The sequence below is a fragment of the Octodon degus genome, unplaced genomic scaffold (genome assembly GCF_000260255.1).
Source record: "Octodon degus isolate 3935 unplaced genomic scaffold, OctDeg1.0 scaffold00107, whole genome shotgun sequence".
Lineage (NCBI taxonomy): Eukaryota > Metazoa > Chordata > Mammalia > Rodentia > Octodontidae > Octodon > Octodon degus.
In genome coordinates, this window is record NW_004524683.1 from 9,004,041 (window position 1) to 9,011,752 (window position 7,712).

Sequence of the window (7,712 nt, forward strand, 5' to 3'; positions counted from 1 at the left end):
CAGGTTGCTGTAGTTCGATCCCCACAACACTCCAGCCAGCCAAACCTGCCCTGAAGGCATTCGGAACAACAACAACAAAAAAAATCCGTATTTCCATTTTATTGAAATAATAAAATTAAATTAAAAGTCTGGTAAAAGCCTGAAAAAAAAGAGCCAAGGACAAAAATGACATGATCATCTCAATAGATGCAGAAAAAGCTTTTGACAAATTCCAACATTCATTCATGATAAAAACCCTACAGAAAATTGGAATGGATTCAATTTGATAAAAGCCATCAATGAGAAACCAACAGCCAACATCATACTAAATGGGCAAAAATTGAAAGCCTTCACTATATTTATTTTTTTTAGTTATTTATTTATTTTATATTTTAGTACAGAGTCTACAGGGTCTCACTATGTAGATTGGACTCATAGTGATCCACCTGTGTTCAGCCTCCCAAGAGCTGGGATTACAGGCTTGTGCCACTACATCCAGTCTCAGTCTCATCTCAGCATGCCCTGGGGGTGGGGCCAGCACGAGGCCTGGGATCAAACCCTCAGCCCCTGTGTCTGCCTAAGCAGGTACTTTAATCCACTGAGCTATTTGTCCGGCTCTAAAGTCTTCACTTTAAAACCAGGAACAAAGGCTGGAGAGATAGCTCAGTGGCTTAAGCACCTACCTGGCTAGCACAAGGTCCTAAGTTTGACCCCTGGTACAAAAAATAAAATAAAATCAGGAACAAGACAAGAATGTCCACTGTCTCCACTCCTATTCAATATAGTTCTGGAAACATTAGCCAGAGCAGTTAGATAAGAGAGAGAAATGAAAAGAATAAGGATTAGAAAAGAAATGAAATTATCATTTTTTGCAGAGGCCATGATACTCTACATAGAGGACCCCAAAAACTCCACCAAGAATCTTATAGATATAATCACCAAAGTCAGTGACATAGCTAGATCCAAAGTGAACACCCAAAAATCAGTACCATTTTTGTACACAATTAACTCACTGAGAGAAAAATTAAGAAAACCATGCCTTTCACAGTAACAACCAAAAATGAAATACATAGGAATCAATCTCACAAAGAAAGTAAAATATTTATACAGTGAAAATCATGGTACTCTGAGAAAAGAGATTGAAAACGATTTGAGAAAACTGGAAAATAGTCCATTCTCCTGAATAGGAAGAACCAACATTATGAAAATGGGCATACCTCCAAAATTGTTATACAGATTCAATACAATTCTGATTAAAATACCATTAGTATACCTCACAGAGCTAGAGATAACTTTCCTCAAATTCATTTTGAAACAGAAGAGACCCAAAATATCAAAAGCAATCCTAGTAAACAAACAAAAGGCAGGGGCTATCACAATCCCTGACCTGAAATTATACTATAAAGCTACTGTCATAAAATCAGCATGGTATTGGCATAGAGACAGACCTGAGGATCAGTGGAACAGATTAGAAGATGCAGACACAACTGCAAACACACTCAGACACCTTATCTTTGTTTGATAAAGGGGCCAAACATATTCACTAGAAGAATGATAGCCTCCTTAATAAATGGTGCTGGAAAAACTGACTTTCCACATGCTGAAGGCTAAGACTCATGTCTATCACCATTCACTAAACTACAGTCAAAATGGATCAAAGATTTCTTTTTTTTTTTTTTTTTTTAGCAGAACCGGGGTTGAACTCAGGCCCTTGCTCTTGACAGGGAAGCGCTTATTCCACTGAGCCATCTCCCTGGCCCCAGATTAAATATTAAAATAGAAACATTAAGTCTTCTGAAGAAAAATATAGGTAGAAATCTTAAAGCCAAAGGACTAGGTAGAGAGTTCATAAACAAAAACACACTGCATGGGAAATACTTCAAAGAATTGACAGCTGGGATCTCATCTTTTTGAAAAGTTTCTGAAATTCAAAGGAAATCTCCAGCAGAGTAAAAAGAAAACCTACAAACTGGGAAAAAATTAGAGCCAACTGTCCCTCTGACAAAGGACTTTTATATAGAACATATAAAAATTTAAAAAATCAGGCCCCCGGATTCAAAGACCCAATCAAAAAATAGGCAGCTGAGATGAATATACAGTTTGCAGATAAAGAAATACAAATAGCAAGTAAATATATAAAAAAATGTTCAACATTATTGATCATTCAAGAAATGCAAATTAAAACAGCACTGAGATTCCATCTCACCCCTGAAAGAAAGGATAACATCAAGAAATCAGCCAATAACAAATGCTAGAGGGGCTGTAGGGGGAAGGAACTCTTCTTCCCTGTTTGTGGGAGTGCAGACTGGTACAACCACTATGGAAATCAGTGTGGACATTCCTTAAACTAGGATTGGAGATTCCATTCAAGCCAGCTATTCCCCTCCTAGGTGTTTTTCCAGAAGAACTGAAAACATTGCACCATAGCAATATATGTGCACCCATCTTTATGACAGCTCAGTTTATCATAGTTAAATCCTGGAAACAACCTAGATGCCCATCAGCTGAGGAATGGATAAAGAATATGTGATATTTTTTACACAGTGGAGTATTACTCAGCTATAAGGATAATTTTGCGGCTTTTGTTGGTAAATGGATGCAACTAGAGAAAACTCTTAAGTGAAATAAATCAGACCCACATGTGCAAACATCATATTGTCTCCTTAGTGTGAGAACCTGAAAGAGGAAATGGAATCCGAAGGGCACAGTAGATATTGAGAAAAGGAAATGAACTTATTCAAAAGGAAAGAGTTTCTGAATTGAGGAGAAGGACAGGAGAGGGAGTGGGGAAAAAAGATCTATCTATGTATGTAGACAAGATGGTTTATACAACTGTACTATGGATTTCTGCTGGTCTGTGGAAAGGAACAGATAATGCTTAATTTATTTTATCTGGTTTTTCTCATTTGTTTCTCTTTTTTCTCTTAATTTCTTACATATTTCTTTTTTTTTTCTTTTAATTTTGCATGCATATATCTGGTAATATGAATAAGCAGTTGAAAGCACTGCATTTCAACAAATACTATGAAATTCGCATTAATTTGTTAAGTTAAATTCTGTAACACTTATACTTTTTCTGTTTGAATACTATTTTGTACTCTGTTTAAAAAATAAAAAGCATTCAAAACCAGTTATCTGCCATTTTTTCTATTTTTTCACCTCCATTCTCCCTTGTGTACATTCCAGATAGGTTTTCATTGCTCACTGTTTCCACTCTGCTGAAGCAGCTCCTGTCAAAATCACTAGTGACATCCATATGGATAGATAACACTGGTTGCGTCCCATTTCTCATCTTACGTGACCTCTTAGCAGTTTTCCATAAAATTGGCCATACTCTTCTTGAAACATATTCTTCTGTTGGTTTCCATAACTATATGCCTTCTTGGTTTCTCTCCTACATTCTTGACTTTTACTCAGGCTTCTTTGCAGGCTACTTTGTCTTTCCTTAGCTCTTCTAAAGATTGAGTACCCACAGCTCTCACTTCCCTGTCCACATTCTTTGCCTAATTGATTTTATTTGTTCCTGTGATTTTAAATGCCATCCAGATCAAAAGAAAAGAAAAAACAAAAAGAGCCGGCCAAATAGCTCAGCAGATTAAAGCACCTGCAAGCAGGTACAGAGGCCTGGGTTTTATCCCCAGGCCTGCCATGCTGGCCTCACCCCCAAGGTACACTGAGGCTGAGATTGAGACGGGGCATGGTGGAGCAAACCTGTTATCCCAGCTTTTGGGAGGCTGTAAACAGGCAGATCACCATGAGTCCAATCTAGTGGTGAGACCCTGAACACCCTGTAGACCCTTCCCAAAAAAAAAAAAAAAAAGGATGACATGGAGGTGTATCTCAAGGGTAGATTACTTGCCTAGAATGTACAAGCCTTGGTTTTAATGCCCAGCACCACAAATAAACAAAAGTGAAAACAAATGTATTTCTCCAATCCAAACCTTTTCTCTGAGCTTCAAACTGTCCAGCTGCCCATCACTTCTAAGAAACATCTAAATCTCAAGTGGCCATCATAGAACTCTTAATTTGCCTGCCAAAACCTGATGTTCTTTTTGCTCTCTCCATTTCTGTACAAAGCACCAAAGTGTATCCAATTTCTCACAAAGAAAATCTAGAATTTATCCATGGTTCCCATTTTCTACTTTCAACAACCAGCCCAAGACTTGTTGATCCACAAGTTGAAATATATTTTGAGATAATGTATATAAATGTTTAATGTGATGCATAGATACTGAAGAAAGATGACAGCTATTACTGTCATCTATGTAATGTATAACAATTATGTAAATTTTAAACTTCCATAATAGCTAACTTTGCTTTGAAGTTTGTTTTTTTGTTTTGTTTTCTTTTTAGTACTAAGGGTTGAATCCAGGGCCTTCACACTGAGGTGTATCTCTAAACCTTTTTCATTTTTTATTTTGAGACAGTTTCAATAAGTCACTAAATTACTTAGACTGGGATCTTGCCTCAGCCTCCTACGGTGTTGGGACCATGGGTATGAGCCACTGTGCCCAAACTATAGTATTTTTTTTTTTACGTTGTATGAAGACATGGTTTTTCCTACAGCTTATAACACATTCCTGTGAATGCTGTAGGCTACTGCAAAATTTGCTGAGTCTTAAAAATATGACAGTTTCTGAGTGTTTTTGAAACAAAGTCATAAGATAGAAAACTTGTTTTTAACTTACAGGTGAAAGTACTTATGCTTACTGTATAGGGATCTTCTTAATATTGGAATGACTAAGAAATTAAAACTTCTGTGTGACTATTACATTAGCATCCTGGCTCTTTAATCGCTTAAATCTGTCTCAGTTTACCCAGTTTGTTTCCTGTTTCGAATACCCTATTGATTTTGTGTTTCTTAGATACCGAAGTCATTCTAATAGCTTCTTTTGTCCTCTTTTTTCAGATGTGAAGATTAAGTATGAAAATCATTTTCTTCACTGTAGATGAAAAGACTTCTGAAACTGTAAAATAAATACCACTAATACTATAATCCCCTAAAGAGCCATCATTGTAATTATTATATATTATGGTTTATATTTCATGGTATTTTTTTAATGGAATTGAACCATTAGGAACTCTCATCGTTAGTTGCTATCTAAAAATAAGGCTAAAATGGCCTTTTAATATATTCCTCTGTGCTGTGAATGGTGGTGCACACCTATAACCCCAGCACTCAGGAGGTTAAAGTAGAAGGATCACTTTGAGTTTGAGGCCTACAAAGTGAGTTCAAGGCCACCCTGAACTACATAGTGAAGCCTTGTCTCAAAAAAACAAGAAAAAATTTTTTGTTTTGTTTGACTTTGAGGCTTTGAAATATTGTCTAAATGAGCTTCCATCCATCAAAGCAGCTCCATCTCAAAAGATCTTTAAATGAAGAGCACTAGTCTAGTCTTTTTTTTTAAGTAAAAGAAAAATAAACAATAAAAACAATGGTATAAAATTTCAAAATAAGACTGTAGGAGAGTAACAATGGTTAGTGCATTGTGTATTGTTATCATCAAAGTATTGTTCATATTACAAGATACAGGCTTGAAAAAGTGATCAAACAATATAAGCATAACCTTTTCTTTTCAATGAACTAATAGCAATTAGTAGTATAACTACCTTAACTATCTGGTGTGCGTATTTAATTTTATTTTTCTTTTTCCTTTCCTTCTTTTCTCCTGTCCCCCGTTCCAGTTTCTCTTCCCTTTTGAGCAGCGTCTTTGTATTTCATGACATCATTGTACATTTTGCACCTTATTTACTCTTTCAGCTTTTCACACTAGGGAGACAATATGATATTTACACACGTGAGACTGATTTTTTTTCTTTTTTTTTTTTTTTTTTTTTGGCGGAACCAGGGGTTGAACTCAGGCCCTTGCACTATCCAGGCAAGCGCTTATCCTATTGAGCTATCTCCCCGGCCCTGAGACTGATTTATTTCACTTATGAGTATGGTCTGTAGATGCATCCATTTCCCTATAAAAGCCTTGAGTTTATCCTTCTTTACAGCTGAGTAATCCTCTATTATATAAAAATACTACATCTTTTTTATTCTTTGGTTGGTGGGCATTGGGTTGTTTCCAAGATTTAGCTATGACAAAGTGTGCTGCTATAAACATGGATGCACATATATCATTGTGATGTGATGTTTTTAATTCTTCTGAGGAAATACCCAAAAGGAGAATAGCTAGGTCAAATAGAACCTCTAATCCTAGCTTTTTGAGGAATCTCTGCACTGATTTCCACAGTAGTTGCACCAGTCTATACTCCCAACTACATTTAGGAGTTTTTGCCCATAACCGCTCCAGCATTTATTATTGGTTGATTTCTTGATGATAGCCATTCTCTGTAGGGTAAGATGGAATCTCAGTGTTTTAATTTGTATTTCTCAAATGATTAATGACATTGAACATTTTTTATATATTTATTTGCTATTTGTATTCATCTGAGAAGTATATATTCATCTCAGGTACCACTTTGGGATGGAGTCTGAATTTGCAGGGGGGTCTGATTTTTTTTCAGTTCTGTATATGTTCTAGATGTAAGTCCTTTGTCTAAAGGACAGCTGACTAAAATTTTTCCCACTCTGGGCTCTCTTTTCACTCTGTTGGTGATTTCTTTTGATGTTCAAAAACTTTTTAATCAGATGAGTTCCTAGATTTGATTCTTTGAAGTATTTCCCATGCAGTTTGGGTTTTGTTCATGACATCTCTGCCTATACCTACGTCTTCAAGACATAGGCCTACTTTCTTTTCCAGTAGATTTAGTTTTTCTTTTTTAATATTTAATATTTGGTCCATTTTGACTTTAATTTAGTGCATGGTGATAGATATGGGTCTAGTTTCAGTATTTGGCATGTGGAAAGCCAGTTTTCCTGGCACCACTTATTTAAGGCTATTTTTCTTCTAGTGAACATGTTTGGCTCCTTTTTCAAAGATAAGGCTGAGTGTGTTTGTAGTTGTTTCTCTGTCTTCTAATCTGTTCCACTGGTCCCTAGGCCTATTTTGTTGCCTGTACCATGCTGATTTTATCATAGTAATTTTGTAGCATAATTTCAATCAGGGATTATACCTTCTGCCTTGTGATTGTTGCCCAGGACTGCCTTTGCTATTCTAGGTCAATTTTGCTTCCAGATGAATTTTAGGAATGTTTTCTCTAGTCCTGTGAGGTATGTTAAAGGTATTTTACATGAATCCATTCTTATTGATAACTTGAATTGAAAAATTATATGGTACAGCCATATAGCCAACTTTGAAAAGAAGCTAGTTTCCTTGAAAAGGAGAGAGATATTGTCAAAGAAAAAATTTCCATTGATTATACAGAATGTTACTTTGTTATAGTAACAGAAAATTGAAGAAAGTGATAATTTTAAAGCGTCACAAATTGATCATCAGTTTCCAAATCCAAGTCCCAGGGGATGGGAAGATAGCTCGGCAGTTTAAGCACCTGCGTGGCAAGTGCAAAGATCCAGATTCAGTCCCTGGTACTACATGCTGTACTGTCCCTGCAGCCCTGGGCATGCCGTGCTGGCCACCAAAACTGGACATTGTGGTGCACACCTGTAATCTCAGCACTGGGGAAGCTGAGACAGGAGAATCACTAGGAGTCTGAGCTGCATAATGAGATCCTGCACCAAATGGATGGATGGATGGATGGATGGATGGATGGATGGATGGAAATCTTAGCAATGTTTTGTTTTTTTTTATTGACATCAGTTATTTTTATTTTAAAGAAAGAAAAAA

The 7,712-nt window shown here is 36.3% G+C and overlaps 1 protein-coding gene across 1 annotated transcript in view; it reads left to right on the forward strand.

The window, feature by feature from the left end:
• Positions 1-7,712, forward strand: part of Zswim5 (zinc finger SWIM-type containing 5) — a 210,553-nt gene that overhangs the window by 165,297 nt on the left and 37,544 nt on the right. The gene's annotated exons all lie outside the window — the stretch shown is intronic.